At 37.4% G+C, this 14359-nt stretch overlaps 1 long non-coding RNA gene across 1 annotated transcript in view; it reads right to left on the bottom strand.

Annotated features, from left to right (window-relative positions):
- Positions 1-14359, bottom strand: part of LOC146480587 (uncharacterized) — a 52489-nt gene that overhangs the window by 13532 nt on the left and 24598 nt on the right. The window lies entirely within an intron of this gene.

The raw sequence follows: 14359 nt of genomic DNA, 5'->3' as shown, positions 1-14359 counted from the left end.
TGCGTATACCTACAGCATTTTCGTTGTGCAGTTCCTTGCTTATAGTTTGCTTGTACAAACAAAACACTGACCATGAATTAATATAGAATGACCATAAAAGGCACATTGCATGACGCAGGTGATAGGAAAATCAGCATGGGTGATTGCCGAAAGTGACAGTAATGTGACATGGATAACACGATTTCAAAGAATCGAAATATAGAATGAAGTCATCGTGTATTGCCGTGATGTTTTCAACGACGTTAATACACACGTATTGTGCTAAGGTAAGTAGCCTTATAAGCGAAAACTAAATCCATAGAAAAATGCCAAGGGAAGGATTACACACGGGAGTAGATTTAGAATTAGAGGATGGAGTAAATAATGAACCAAATGCTCAAAAAATGCAACACTGAGACAAGCAATGGCTACAAAAACAGGAAAGCATTCTCGAATAAGGAGATGGTGTTATCTCGGAGCGAAAGTCCAGATAGCAGAGCGAAGATTGTCACTATTAGGCGCAAGGATATACCAGCCGGAACACTTTCGCTGCACAAGATCGTTGCCGAAGAAGACTCCTTTGACGGTGACGATCCTGTTGGAAAAACGAATGAAATGAGCTATCGTCCAAGCGGCCTGGGGAGGGCGAGTGATAGGACAACGCAAGATATTGAGGATGCCACAGTGCAGAGTTTTTTTGAGAACACTGTTAGTCCCTTGACAGGTTCGTCACGCGTGCTGTGTCAAAATTCCCTATTGAGTACATCCCATGTTCACGAAACGAAGGAAATGAATATAACTGCAGCAAGAGCCACTTTTCCAGAGTTCTTTCCTAGAGGACCTGTGCAGGACAGTTATGATTGCTTGTTACTGCGACCAACACTGGAAGATATATTTTCTGGAAGAACCACTTGTCAAAGAAACTTATGTGACAGTGGACAGCATATCATATGATTTCGGTGTGCCAGAACTGAGGATTTGACAAAGTCCAATTTTACTGTCCCTATACCCTGGTAAACCTTTTACCAAGACCGGGCATTAATGCTTTCTTTGGTGGTCTGCCGGAGAGAGAAAAAATGTGCAAATTATACAATTATATGCACTCAAATCAAACTCCACTACGAAACGTAATGTTGAGAGTGTGTGTCATGTTTCCATTTAATATTCTGGGAATCAATTTCTTTTCTTGTCGATTCTTCGATAATAAGAAAATACTTTTTTATCACGACTGCCTCTCTTGTGAACGCTTTTCCTTAACATATGTTCTCCCAAACACATGATACTCATTTCACTTGCTGCAATACTACATGAAATGAATGACAAAGTCGGCTGTCACGTTTCGTTCTTTACCATTAGCCACAGGGAGCCTGAAATTAGAACCATTGTCTTCATTGAACCAAAAACCCGCTGAGATTTAACACAAACACATCTGAACAAACTAAGGCGTTCCATATATTTTTGTCGCAAACTGGAGAGTATAAAGTAAATTTGTGTATACACGTATAGTTTATTATAATTTACATTTGATATTCAACAAATATATTCCACGATAGATGACGACAGCGAGGCGTTCACGGCGAATCCGGGATAAACCTCAGGTTACAATGCATTGTGTACATGAGGACTAACCTTGCTTTTTTCCCGAAGATAAGTTGTAATGTTATCATTCTCTTCCGCATAAACTCAGTTTTGTTGAACAACTTGACATGTCAAGACAACTAAGCGCCTTTTAGGTTACCGAACCATAAACAAAATTACAATTTTTGTTGTGTCGTAATAAGAATACATGATCTATCGATGGTACGTTAAAACAAATCAAACCGAACGTCAGCCTCAAGTTTAGGGCACGGCAACCGGCTATGCCCTATGACTGTAAAGAGCACGGCGAACCATCAAGCTCAGTTTGCAAAGCGGTTTGATTCAGTTCTCACCTTAGCTACTTTTTTGGAGGATGTAAGTTGATATCATTACATTGTGTGAGATGTTCTTTCTAAAAATAGCGCAGGCGCACCCATGGGCATGAACACAGTTTGGTCTTGTAAGCTTGGCATTGAAATGCCTAGGACGCCAGCAACTTCCTTTCCGGCATATTAAGTGCCTTTTTGTGTTTATGATTTTAAAATTTAGAAATGGGAACACACGATTTATCGATGATCTCTTAACAGATTTGGATTCTACTTGGTAATTTTCGTTTGTATGCTCGTAAATGGACAAGGTAAAGACGAGTTAAACGGATTGGTATATAGCTGTGGTGCGCCTTTTCATATACGTTTCTCTGAACATGCTAGTTCACAGAGAGAATAATTTTATTCCAGTCTCTTAATCGATGGCCATTATAATTTTTGTCACAGTTTGGATGAACCGACTGCTGGAAGTAGTTTTACTAAAAGATAAACGTCGAGTAGTATTTTTTGTTTTTCATTTTTTAATGCTTTTTTCTTATTCATGCAGATAAATTTCAGTGCGTTTAAGTTTTTTTTTGTAAAAGCTAGCTCAGTAGTCTCTTAATTTTCTATTTTTTCACGTTAGTAAAAATTATCATGCATATTAATGAAGTTTAAAGTGTGTTAAATCATAACAAATGGTTAACTGGCCATTCACTCCCGTCACGATCTATCACCTTTGTAGCACATTAAAAGCTTCTAGATATGACGAGTTATCTTGCCGACAACAAATTCGCCATAAGAACATCTGAGATAAAGAAAAATGTTTTTTGTTTTTTGTTTTTTTTATTGAAGCAGATGAAATCTAACTCCGTCAACAGGCAGGTATAGTGCAATATACAGAGGATATCCTCGGGGGGAATTTCTTATTCTGTTCTTGATAATATGACAGTGATGCAAATAAAAATCCATATGAGTTCAAGTGACCGGCAAACCATGCTGAAGTTTCCTACCCTACAAAATTCCACATTCCTAAAACACAGAGTCGCAAACGAACCACAACAAAGGACTCTTGTGAGTAAACATTCAGTTTTTCCAAGCACCAGACGGTGCCTTGGAAAGGTTTGCGAGCGAGTGTGATGAAACTCAATTCTTTTTGTATTTGTTGTACTTATGCGATAGTAGGCGAACTTTTTCCCTCCTTAGATCTTTAGTTCTAGTCTGTTTTCCGTTTTACTTGTTGGAGAAACGTGTTGTAAAATACGATCCCATGAAGCTAGGTCGCTTACGTCTGTACAACTTCGACACGGAAATAAAGGACTAGAACATTCAAATTAATTCCACGCCATATGTCATATCCCTCGCAATTAACAGTAAAATACCGAGTACAAAGCGTTTTTTTTCTGATGGCAGAATGATTGACTCTTTGGAGAGGGTGGTTACCCCGCACAGAGCCTAAATCTTTTAAAAATTATTTACATTCAACCCCTTAAGCAAAAAAAAAAGGTAGAAACATATAAAACATTCTGGTAAAAACAAGTTAATGCCATATTAACATTCTATAGAAACAAATCATAGTGAAATAAGGCACCGGGCTCCGTCAAATTAAGTCAATTAACAACCACGACAGACTGACTTGAATAAATTATACATGTAGAAGCGACCAGCGTTTTCCGTCAAGAACAGCCTCGGCTTCCAAGACCAAGAAAAGTTACCTTTGTTTCTAAAAAATTGTCGAACGAATGAAATTGTGTTTCTTTGAGCGTTGGATGAAGCATGCTGGTATTGTATATTCTAGAAAAAAAAGACCTAATGCATTGAAGGATTTAGAAGCATTGAAAGCAATGAGAAACGTGAGAACATAATAAGCCCATGGTGCGTTCACAATGACGTGTATGATGCATCAAATTTCATAATACGTTTTAGTTGCGATCACATCTCAAAAATGTCCCGTTAAATATATATGGATGGTTAACAAGGCGAATAGTGTCGGCTTAGAGAGTAACTGATTCAGAACTCGTGATAAATCTACGACTTTAATATATGAAAATTAGTAGCTAGGTAGAATGTGAGCGGTTCACTTGTTTGTCTCAGTCCGGGTTCTCGATACCAATGGAGCAAGACCAAGAAGCTACTGGTGATAACTGTACAAATAAACTAAGTAATTCACAAGAAGCATCAACTGCTTCTTTGGATATGTCATCTGGTTCAGGGAAAGATAGCTTTAATTCCCAAGATGCTGCTAATTCAAACTCAGAAGACTTTTTAACCGGAAGTACAGCCTCAGATATGGCATTGAAACTGTTTCCTGAGTTTCTGTTGCTAGATGTGCAGAGAGGGGACCGATCACTATTCAAGAGAACAAGAAAAAAGATGAAGTTCAATGACTTATCTAAGTTTGACAAAAGTGGCAGAAACCAAAATTACCCCAAGTCGTGTGAAGACATTGTCCGGTGGATTAGGACAGAGTATGGGATGTAGTTTGGAGGAACTCTTCGAAACCACGATGAACTTAGATGTTTGGTGCTCCAGATTAAAAAGTAATTAGTAGTTGAAATTTTTGGATAACAAGGAAGAATTAAGAATCTTTCACATCTCATGTTCCACTACGGTTTGAGTCAGGTGAACGGATCGATGAAGTTCTGGATTTGTCAACTTGGAGAGAGGATAGATCTGACAGACGTCTGCCCTTACATGCCATAGACAATAGGTATTGATTACAATCTATTGTACTCTCAGACAAACGAGGCACACCGAGCGCCATGGGATTATATTATCGGACTTTGAGTATTTTTTTAAAGTGAAGTTGTAAAGAGCCACCTTTGTTTCCGGTACTTAAGACTGGTTTGTGTTTTGTGAAGTAAATAGGAGACTCATTATTCCCCCTACTTTCCCTGGATAGGATGCTGGTCGATCACAGCAACAGTCACTTAGGCCAATATCCTGGGCACTGAGAGTAATGTGATATAAAGATTGTTGGATAAGGAAACGGTACAAAACACCCGATCAGCAAAACTGTAAGGTTAGCGACATGTCAAAGGCTTTATCATCGTCATCATCAAGGATCTTACACTCCACCAGCTTAATATAACCTCTATAACCTAGGAAAACTTCGTCGTATGTAATATCAAAAGGGTATATAAGGCTGATAGTCCGAAATTAAAAAAAGAGGAACCCAAAACGTACCAGAAGTGTTTTTTTGTTGTGAGGGTGGCTTGAATTTATTTTCATCTCTATCAGGTGAAAAAAGCGTTCTCCCGTACAAAGCGTTGATCGAACACGATGCGACCAGATGGAATTATGGCGGGATCAATTAGCATGCGCATATTTCTTGTTTGTTTGTTGTTTTTTTTTTTTTTGTCTTGTTTTTTTTTTATTCCTAAAACCCCCACCTGCTTTTATTTTCTAACAAGAAGCGTGTAAATAAGCTTATAATTCAAACGCTTCCCAGATAGCTGTTGGGTCTTATCATTCACGGTTTATACTTTTTAACTGACAACGTTTTTTCAATCGAGCATATGGGACAAGATGGCATGCGTTCTATGCTTGAATGGAGTGAAATTCGAGTAAAAATATGTATGGGGATATGAAAACTTTTTCAAAAATTAAATCTTGAGCTTGCAGGCTATCCGTGCAACCAGTGCGAAACTCAAATTGTGTTTACACCTTCGGCCACGCATTTCACTCAAAACTGATAAATGCACAAAGGTGTACTTACTTCCCGAGTTTATCTCTTCCTTCGTTTGTTTTATGCACTGTTTGTCCGGCCCATACCTTGTCTTCAAATTTTGCCGACGTCTAGATAAAATTTCGTCAGTTAGAGGATGAACCGTTCAATGAATTCCACTTGCATGTCAAATCCCTCAAGAAGACTGCGATTTGCGCCTCGGAAAATACCTCCAACGGCGCAACGAACTTCTCCCATTCTTCCATATCTTCGTCAGGGAAAGGAAACCATATTGGAATGGAACATTTCACTAGGGCATGAGAAGGAAAAGGCTAAAACACACTGAAAACTTGGAATCGTCAACCATTTTGTTTGTTCCAAAACAAACAAAACCGTGACGTTGAAATATGATGCGCCGCTGCCAAATCGACGCGGGCTCAAAGTGTCCTCTGTGGGGTATGCCGGTGATTTAGAATCGTTGCTGCCAAACAATGCAGAATTTTTGGACGTGGGCACTCGCGAAATCGTTTTAGCTAACAGACCCGAATGAAATTTAGTCGAAACGTACATTGACCTTGAATTCTACACATAAGCATCTCGTAAACAAACGTTTTCTGGATTGATATGATGTTTTATAATAGAATGTCAGTTATTCTTCTTGCACCTTTTGATACTTGTAAACACATCTTAATAAATTCATTTTCTGCCCCCGATGTGCGAACAACCCTTCACTGTTGTTGTTATTATTATTATTATTACGTGCATGCACCAAATGTTCACCCATGGGGCCCGTTTCTCGAAAGTCCCGGTAACTTACCGGGCCCGATAAGTGTCTTTGGTGATAAATGTTTCGTAACGGAAATCAATTTTTGTTAGCTTTGAATACTAAATTTTAAAATCTTATAATGCTATGAAAATATTGGTCAAGTACCATGTCTGTAATCATTGTGTAGTCGGTGAAAAAAACATTTAAAAATATACTTATCGGGCCCGGTAAGTTACCGGGACTTTCGAGAAACGCGCCCATGGTCCTAAAAACTGTCAAAGAAACTTTGTCAGCCGGAACAGTGAAACGAGCTAGACGAATCTTAGAAGTGTAACCAAACGGGCTGGATCAGAAAGCGGCCCGGATTTAAGAAACTTTCATTACATTTTTTTTATTTGATTTTTCTCTAACTTGCGCATTTGTAATCTTCGGCATAAGCGCCTTACGACAGAATTACCTCCCACCCCCCCCCCCCCCCCTTCCCTTTCACTTTTGATTCATTTGAACTTCTAAAGGAGTTACCTTATATTACTGAGAACCATAGTTTTGAATGTGATTTTTTCTTTTTTTGCAAAAAGAAAAAAAGAAAGAAACGAAAAGTAAAAATGGCACATTTCTGCCCCCAAAACACTGTCAATTTAACAGGAAATAGGTGGGCAAGATATACAAAGAATACCTCAGAGCATGTTTGCTTAAAATATAACACAAGGAGGTACGCGTGTTTGCAACATCAAATATTGAATTAATGGAAAAATTATTTCGTCCAAAAATAACTGGAAACTTCCATTTTTAACTATTTGACACCTAAAACTACACAATGAACATAAAACACCGAGGGCTTAAGAAAGAAAGTTTCAAAATTGATTATTTTCCGCTCAGTTGGGGAATACCCACTAGTAATAAACCATCGAATTATCTGATGTGAAATCTAAAACCTAAAGAAACTCAGGCAGTTGCCGATGTGGAGTTTTTACCTTGTGATATCCCAAAAGACATTTGGCGTCCAAATCATAAATGAAAATAATGTTTGCACGTTCTCTATACATGTCACGACGATTTTCATCATATCAGTGCCCACATAAAACGTCTAACGGGTTACACAAAATAAACAACGAGCTTTTCTTTGGCCCAATTTATTTTGGTAATGAATTTAAGGCTACGATAACTGCTTTTACTTATTGTCGTACAAGCAAAATTTTCCCGCTGGTATTTTTCATATTATAAGCCTTAAATTAAATTGTTCTCTAATTCATGCATCCTACGTGCAGCCCGAATTTAGTAGGCCAGTACAACTTGATCTGATCAACAACAGCAACACAAAAAGAGGGCCTTCATGGCGAAAAATCGTATCGAAATTAAATTGGCAATGACCTATTCGGAACAAAAACTTAATCCATAACTTCTCTTCATTGTTCGATTTAGAAAATAACAGGATATCATGAAATTCGTCTTTCAAGCGAAAACTACAGAAATTTGCATATGTGATTTTAATCGAAAATATGCTGAATATAATTAGAATTGAATAAAATCCATAAGCCAGGCAACCTAAGAAACAGACTGAATAGAAAACATGCTATATCTTTCGACAATCTGATGATCTTCGGAGAAGGGTCTGCGAGTTAAAATTCCATCCCTTTTGTCGGCATACAACGAATAACGTAATAGTATTTTACACAAACATATCAACAAATGTGGTGTGGTAAAAATGTCATTAATTTTATTGTAAAACCTAAAATTATATTTGACTTTTAAAAAATATATCAGCATTTAACAGACTCTTAAGTCATGCCAAAAAACAATTTCTTTTTTTTTTTTTTTCTGCATTTCACAAGCAATATTTGAAAAAACGTGCAAAAGATGTTCCTCATGCAGAAATCAAAATAAAAGACCCGCAATTCGCCCTTATCAAGAGCTTTTCAATATCGTGTAACTCCATAACTCTTTGAAATAGGCGTCGAAAGTATGGCAATGTTTAGTATCTAAAGCCGTACAGCCGGCCGGCCGTCGGCTTGCGATTAAGTTAGAAGCCTCGCTGGAAAACCAATGGCGTTTCCTTTTCTCTTTCACGCCGGCGCCAGCGAGCTATCATACATGTTATCATCCACGCCGTTGGCCCACTTTGTATGAATCACCCAAAGAACTGAAGCCACGAGGCGACAATATTTTCCTTGTTGTGAGAACAATCTACTTCAGCGTTCAATTTGGGCCTCGTCAAATGTCTTGAAACCTTGGCATCAAAGTCTAAGATGCTACAATTCCCACTGGATGGTTTAAAATCGGGAAAAATATTGTCAGCAGAACCTGATAAATTTAGACTGTCCTTTGACGTTTTGCCATGCAGACCTTGTCTCTGAGTGCTGATAGTGTTTGGCAGCGGAGGGAGAGAAAATGTCTCGACGTGTCTTTCGGTTAATTCTCTTGCCATTGCAATGTCACTGCAGGAGTACACTCTTCGGCGAAATCTCTGACGTCTGTTTTCGCATCTTCCACTCTGAAGAAAAGCGTCGGCATTATTGCATTCTTCCAAATCCTCGTCTCTCACTTCTACAATCGTGCTCAAATGGCGCTTAATTTTTAACTTCGGTAGAAAAGGAACCGTTTGCTTCATGGTGGCTTAAAATTTAACTCGGACGATTGATGTTCTTCTCAAGGTAGATCTGATGGCGGCACCTAAACTCTGGTAGCTTGTTCTCTTGCTCCGTGCATCAAATCCGGATTATCTTTATAAACATCGCTTAAACGCGGCCTCTTTTATATCCTCCTCGCGCAGTGTGACAGTCCAAAAATGGCAACATTTAGAATGAATAATCACTTTGCGCAAGCGACACCTTGACGAATCGCTTAAAACGTTTCAGAAACCCCAACAAAAGATCGTATGACAACGCCGCACGCAATGTTTACGATCAAGGAAGCACGCACCTGCTTTATGGACATGGCGAAAACATAGTTTATTGGCTAACTGTTTTGACGCGTACTCGATTTGCATCACTAGTTAGTCGCAACCGTCATAACTCTTGGTTTACAAATCAAAAAATTCGACTTCGCAAACGGCGCATCTTGTTCGAATTACAAAAAAATGTTGCACGGGCAAATTTAGCCGCAGTCTAGTTTTGCATTAAAAATATTTTTCGAGCAGGTGCAAAAACAACGGTTATCCTATCCACCATTCTATTTACAATGAAATTTCATTTCTCTGTTAGCTGGTGCCAAACTTTAAGTATGGATGTCCGGTGCCGGCCAAACACAAGCCTACTTTTTTAGATTTTATGCAAAAGGGAATATTTTTGGCAAATATTTTGATGTCTCTTTGAAGCTCTCTCTTATTGGAGCCTGCGTGATATTTGGCATGGATAAAAGACAATACAAACGTCCGTAACGCTTGACAATAGAAAAAAACTATCGAAAAGGCAAAACACCCGACTTTTTTCAAAAATAGATCTTCCGTTTCCAAAGTCCACAAAATTGCACGGCAAAATAGATTTAAGCATTCTGTCGATCGGCTGTAGTTTTCTGTTTGTTTTGACTCACGAAAGATAATGTTTTGTCTTATTTTTTTTTACCAATTGCTCAGTCTTATCGTAGAAACAAAAGACGAGACAAAGTTTTACGATTTCCTTAATTTGCAGATTAAACATTATTCAGTCCCACGCACCAGCAGCTACGGCAGTGGTGCACGCTAGCGATTGTATGCTTGACTGTGAACTCAAATTAATTATTTTTCATCGGTCTTTTCTAATGATAACTGGATACGAATTGAAGAACATATCTTCATATTTAGTTGCTTGAGAAAAAGCTTTAAGATTACTTGCATGACTTCATTCGCAAAATCATGTTTTAATCCAAGAATGTTTACGGAAACGAGCAGTCACGGAAAGGAAAATGGCTACAGGCACAACCTAAATGACGGTTTTCAAACAGAAGTAAAATCGTCATGTTAATCTATCATGTTCAAACATGCATTTTTTCTTGGTTGTGGTAGTGCCAATCGGCCTTGTTCGCAGTTTATGAGAATGCTGAGAAACTTGTCAATTTATACTGAATCCCAGATACGGTGAATATCACAAATCGTATTATCTGCAACGATTATATTAAGTTTAATATGAAAACTAGTAATAACATCTCGAAATAATATTTTTATGATAAAGTTATTTTTATTTTCGAGATGTTTACTCTGAACCGTTCGATGTTATTTGAACCCAAAATATGGAATAAAACTGGTTTGAATCTGCTAAAGACTTACCCCAGAAGTTGGAATATTGAATTTAACGAGGCCGTTTGAAAAATACAACGCCCTTGTTAAATGGGGTTTGAATTTCAGCCCATTGGAGGGTCTCTGAAAATCTACTATCTAACAGTATGAAAACTAAATAACAGCTCTTCCAAAACAACTTGCACTTGAGCCAAATATATTTATATCAGTGTATATTTCAAAGAAAAATCGAAGCTGTTGCGCTAACACATTTGATAATGTGGATCAATTTCAAAATTGCGTGGACGACGGAAACATCGACACACTGAGAGGAAAACCGAAATCGGTAAATGCCGCCGGAATATCTCCTTAATTACTCTATACAGGGTTTTAAAGTTGTAAGGCCGACAAAGAGTGTTCAAAGCGTCATTTATTAGTATTAAGCCTAGGAAAACGATTTCAATCGCGTGCGCGGCGTTTGCTTGTAATGCAAAATCAGACCCACGCAGTCAAAATAGGCCTCAGACGAGAGCTAGAGGTAAAAAGCGCAAGCTTACGATATATCTCTAGCAATTTGAGACAACTTAATTAAGTTCTTGAGTTTGAAAACATAAATTATATGAAATTTCAAATTATGTAAAGGCCTGTAGCGATTTGAAACGCTGATTTATGTTGCATGGAAAAAAATGCTCAATGGCCTCAGTAACCGAGCCTGACGTACACATAACTTTTTGACCCAACAACATGAAAAATATTAGGTCACGAAAGTTGCGTTAAATTATTTTTATTGAACCAGTCAGAGCACGTGCGTAAATTTCTTGTAATTTTCATAAATAACGGCTCAAAAATTGCAAGCTGATATGACTAAACAGCCTGCTTTTAAGCCTTCATCGAATTTTACATTTTTTTTTTTACTGTCCCTTTAGATGCAATCCCAGCGCATAGATCTGGGATAAAACTGAACTCGATTGTTTTAATGATCTTATCAAAAAGAAGGTTGCACAAATGGACTTCATAGAATAGTGCAATTTAAGTGAACATTGAGGTCATTATAATCAATGGATCTTAAACAATTATATTCATGGTTCTATAGAAATTTTTCTGCTGGCTCCAAAGAATGAATCCTTCAGTTTCCTAGTATAATTAGCCCTTAGATCAAAATACAATACTCAATTATTTTTCATGAAAGGGCTTGAAACTCAAAACTCACGCAAGTTCTCGCGAGCTCAAAAGCGAATGATTCATTCCTTAGAGTAAGTTAACATCTACCAAAAAAACTGAGACTGTTCCACAGGCATCGCTTCTTTATTCCGCTTTCAATTATTGTATTCCTTTAAATTGTGTGGACAGACGAAAAATCGTGAGAATATGCTAGATTGGTATCATGAAAATTAAAACGTCTTCCTAACTACTCCGCTACTGATCTTATATTGCGTGGGTGAACGTGTGAAAAAAGTGCAATGAGGTCACACCTTAACTCCGAAGAAAAAGGATTCAAATGCAGTAAGCGGCGCTTGTTGTAATGAGACATCAGTCCAAATATTGTTTAGGAGATTTGTCGAAAGCTAGAGATCGCACATAACGAGCTGGAATTTATACCATTGGAAATAATTCACCTTTGAATTCTGGTATTCAAGATTCTTTTTATTCGAATTTCGTATATAATGGGGAAATTTAAAATATGATAATATTAAATCTTTACGATGCAACTTTTAGCGTCATTAATATTAACGCCATCAGATTTAAATTGAAGAGCAAAATCGTTCTTGTTAAAGCTATACGGTTGTTTTCACAGATTTTGATACGATTTTGCAGCGGGGTTTTAGAAGCGATTTTAATCATCTGTTTAAACTACTACCGCTGGCACAACATTTCAAAATCAAAATAAAATTACCTTTAACTCGGCCGGCATTGTTTTTATTTTCTTCCGACTGGTTGTCGTGAACGGGAGCCTGGATTTTCGTCATTCGAACAGCAAGGATGTGAAAAGCATCAACATTCAACGAAAGAAAACTGAAAAATAAATAAATAAATAAAAACTTTTTGGGGGATTCATCGTGTCACACCCGAGCTTGCCTACCTGATTAAGAATCACGCGACTTCTCCAAGTAATTTATAATCGATTATTATTTAAGTATTGCCATTAGTAACATTTTTTGTCAGAATTGTAGGCTACGGGCAGAGATACCCAATTCATTTCAGCTGTGGGAATTGTTACGAAAAAAACAACAACAAAAATAATAATAGCAACGACAGACTGAAAGCTTACAGCGAACGTTGTGACATTCGAAATTTCCAAGTAGAAGTTACGGAAGCTGGTTATATATCAATAAAATTATATGATTCAACAATACAAACAAGCCTAACGAACTATAGCTACATGTATTCACAATCTGTACAGGGTCAATTAGAGATTCGTCACGCAGAAAGCAAGTTAAATAGTAACATGTACTGTCAAATCTTTCGTAACAAATGCAGATTAGTTTAACTTGAAATACATGCTTGAAAGAGCCATAAGATTGTACGTCATGATCCCATTTTGTGGACCTCATGGGAAAAAGTTTTAGACGTAGCTTTTCTGATCTTGAAGTTGTGGACGACAACGACAACCCCTCTCCCCAACGTCATTTGGAAATAACCATCAAAAGGCACATCAAAGGAAACAAGAATCTACTTCCAAACATAGTGTAAAATGCCAATTTTGCACTCCCTACACCAAATAATCCTAACTACCCCATTTAGTGCGACCGCAGTCAAATAAAAGCCAATTGTAACTTTTCATAAAAAGAGAGGGCTTAGCTGTCTTATGGAACAGTTTGCGACCATAACTTCAACATTTCAAAAGACTGCTACGATAATGTATGAATTTGGAAAAAAACCTAACGCTCTGGACGATCCTCTAATATCCAAGTTTGCCACATTCACCAGACCCCAGTTGTTCAAAGGCCGAATAACTTTATCCGCTGGATAAGGCACTCTTCAGCGTCTAAAATATACTTCACGTTAAATGTTGTCCAAGCTTTTCGTACACTCCCCAACTAAGCAGTGGTTAGAGTGTGCATATTTGCTTGTGCACGAGGAAATACTGAAATCTTTGCACAGATTGAAACTGTCGGATAGTGACTTATCCACTGGATAAAGTTATCCGGCCTTTGAACAACTGGGGCCAGCTAAATAGTAACAGCGTACCTCCATTATATTTCATCAAAAACAATTATTCTGAGCTCTATATTGGTTGAAATTCCAATAATAACCAGTTCACGCCTGAATTTTTTCCAGCTTTTCTTTCCGCAAACTGCAGAAGTGGCTTATACTCTGTTCAATTGTTTTAAATATTTCATCCACAGTTCATATATATAAATAATACTTCATATACAGCTGTTTCGACAAAGGTTGTCCAAAAACAGCGTAAAAACGTACGCGACAATGCCGAAAGGCATATTATAAGACGTGATTGAAAATGAAAATAATAAAACAGGTGTTTACTTTACTTCTTCATCCAGCCAAGTTTAGATTGTACTGCATGGCAAATGTATTTCGATTGAAATGAAAAAAAAAAAACCTTAATAACGATTTTTCACAATTTTTTGATTTAATTACCAAACGGATGACAAGAGAGCAAAAATTCAAATACTTTCAATTCTGAAACTCTCATCAGCCGCGGGTTCGTTTTGAAAAAAATGCGCCTTATTTTCTTCTTATTTTTATTATTACTTTTTTTTGTCTACATGACATGAAAAACGCAGTTTATCCCTTAAGTCTATTACTTTAGAACTCATTGTAAAACCATTCATGCAAAACCTTCTAGTTCAATTAATTCCAAAATAAATGTTATTTAAAGTTAATTATATTTACTGTCCCGCTCGCCATCCTTA

The sequence above is a fragment of the Pavona decussata genome, unplaced genomic scaffold, assembly GCF_977016875.1.
Source record: "Pavona decussata unplaced genomic scaffold, jaPavDecu1.1 SCAFFOLD_53, whole genome shotgun sequence".
NCBI lineage: Eukaryota > Metazoa > Cnidaria > Anthozoa > Scleractinia > Agariciidae > Pavona > Pavona decussata.
This window is presented reverse-complemented; position numbering and strand designations above follow the sequence as displayed.